Source organism: Coenobita brevimanus, unplaced genomic scaffold, assembly GCF_032717465.1.
Source record: "Coenobita brevimanus isolate Jiangsu-jjx unplaced genomic scaffold, ASM3271746v2 jjx.HiC_scaffold_2735, whole genome shotgun sequence".
NCBI lineage: Eukaryota > Metazoa > Arthropoda > Malacostraca > Decapoda > Coenobitidae > Coenobita > Coenobita brevimanus.
In genome coordinates this window covers 249699-252091 of record NW_027643692.1, presented here as the reverse complement: position 1 = coordinate 252091, position 2393 = coordinate 249699, and positions in this window count along the sequence as shown.

Below are 2393 nucleotides of genomic sequence, written 5' to 3'. Positions count from 1 at the left end.
AACACTGATGCAAATGATCTATTAGAATTACACTAAGACTGCTGCCTACCAACAATCATGCTTCAGTCAAAAGTGAATAAAATCAGTTGACGTCTGACAAGTGGTGTTGCATGGTGTTGTGTGATAAAGGAATATTTACCATAATTCCACTCCAAAACTTAAAAACCTGATCACACTGCTTTGTAATGTCATACACTGTCAGGTTCAACACCACCGCTATCTTTGACAACACCTGCAATGAGTTATTTACTCTAGTTTCAGTTGGTACAGCACTGAGAACTGTCAAATTTGTCATACATGGTAGTTTCCATCACCAATCATTTCACAACACACACACTAAGTACTTGTGGCTGCATTCTTATACTGCATCAGTTTTGTTCCCAGCACTGCACTAATTGGTAAAGCCAGGACACCCGTTTGAAGCCACAATTATGGTCAAATTTGGATATGATAAAACTGACTCAAACAAGAAAGAGCTTACCCAAGAGGAGGAAAGGAAATTATTATTATTATTCACACTTCATGGTGAGGTCATCAGTACCAGATGGGTGTAGCTAGGTATTTTTTTTTTTTACTAGTCTCCGGTTATTTCTGAGCAAGTTTGGGAAATAAAAATGACATTTTTCATAAATTATGGCAATTGAACTTTAGAGGTTGCACTGTAGTACTACCTATTCTTCCTTCAACTTTATCATTCTGTTTGTCCTCACTCCCTACTTCTCCCTTTCCTTCCTGTCACTTTTTCTCTTCTTTCCACTTCATGTGGTTTTAAACCAGGTGACAGGCCTAACGGTTTCCTGCAGCCCAGGAAACCATTTACAATGTTGGGTGGTAACCATATCACCAAATAATGGGGTGATGAGGGGCCTGCTATGGTGCTCACGTTAACTGGATTATGCAAATGCAGCATCCATCCAGGAACCAAACCTCCACACTATTCAACGCACCTTGCCGTTGCAGGGCTCTGTCTGCCACAGGGGAACACTGATTCACTAAATGAGGTGGCAAGGCTGTTGCTTGCCTGTGGTTGATGGGTCTGCTTGGCCAGGCAGACTGGGGTTGATCAACAACGTACTTCAATTCACAATGCCATCAAACAAAACATGCCCCAATGCCCTCCCATATCCTCCAAGGATGGTGGAGTACACGAGTCTCCTTGGTTACTAGTCTAATACCTCCCTATCATCCCATAAAGGAAAATGGTGGACAACAGGATAAGGGCCAATTCAGCCAGCAGACCAACATGTTCCTGTTCTCCTGGCCACAAAATACATCACTTCAGTACTACCATATAAACCAGCCAGGGAACACAATGACAATTACTTGGATTTAACGTACATGAAAACAGCACTTCTTCATGACTAGCATAAACGAGGTCTTGCTGTACACACAACTACAGTTCTTTCACTTAAACTTGGCCAAGACATATCCTTTGACAGCTGACTTAACTTAGTTCAGTAGCAAAAACACAATCACTGGCTCTACAACCTTTCCACAGCACTGCATGACTAAGATCACTAATTTTGATCTAATACAGTGTAGCTGAACACGATTCAAAGATGGTAATTTTAGGTCGTTGAAACCTTTCCACAGCACTTCTTCGTGACTAGCAAGGTATTTTAAGGCCAAGTTAAAGCAAAATGATTGAGATGCAGTTTTAACACATTACCAATAGCATATTCTTCTACCCAGCTGGCTTCCTTACCCAGCTGGCTTCATCTTGCCATCTTGATATCTTCATAGATCTTGTTGGACACCATCTGTTTCCTGTAAATACAACAACACATTAGCTATGTTTTTATCTACACCAACACCCACTGACCTAACCTACAACACCCACTAACCTACTCTACACCTACACCCACTGACCTAATCACACACACACACACACACACACAAACACACACACACACACCTAACCTTCAAACACCAGCCAACTGGATTACCTAAACTCAAGATCACAAGTTTAAATTCTGTACCTAAACAACAAGAGCCTATCTGCACAGACTGCAGTCAATATTTAAGTTTCTCTTTCAAACTCAGAATGTGAAACTTGTATTAAAATGCCTCCTTATGGCCAAAACTGACAACTGTTTAATAATCAGCTGATGCAACAGCTGACCTATCAAATCAAATCAAAATTTCAAGCTGAGCAACTTTGTATTTCATAAGCCACTACAATGCTTCCTTAAAGTCAACCTGAAATGCACCCAATAGTCAGCTTAGGCAATGGCTGACATGATAAACCAACAAAAGTTCAGGCTGAGCAGCTTTGTATTTCATAAAATCACTCAAAGCTCTCCAAGAGCAGATATTTACACTTTCGTTGGAGAGGAAAAAAAAAGTACCACTTCTAGACCTGTTAGCTTTGCCACAGATGAACAGACCCATTA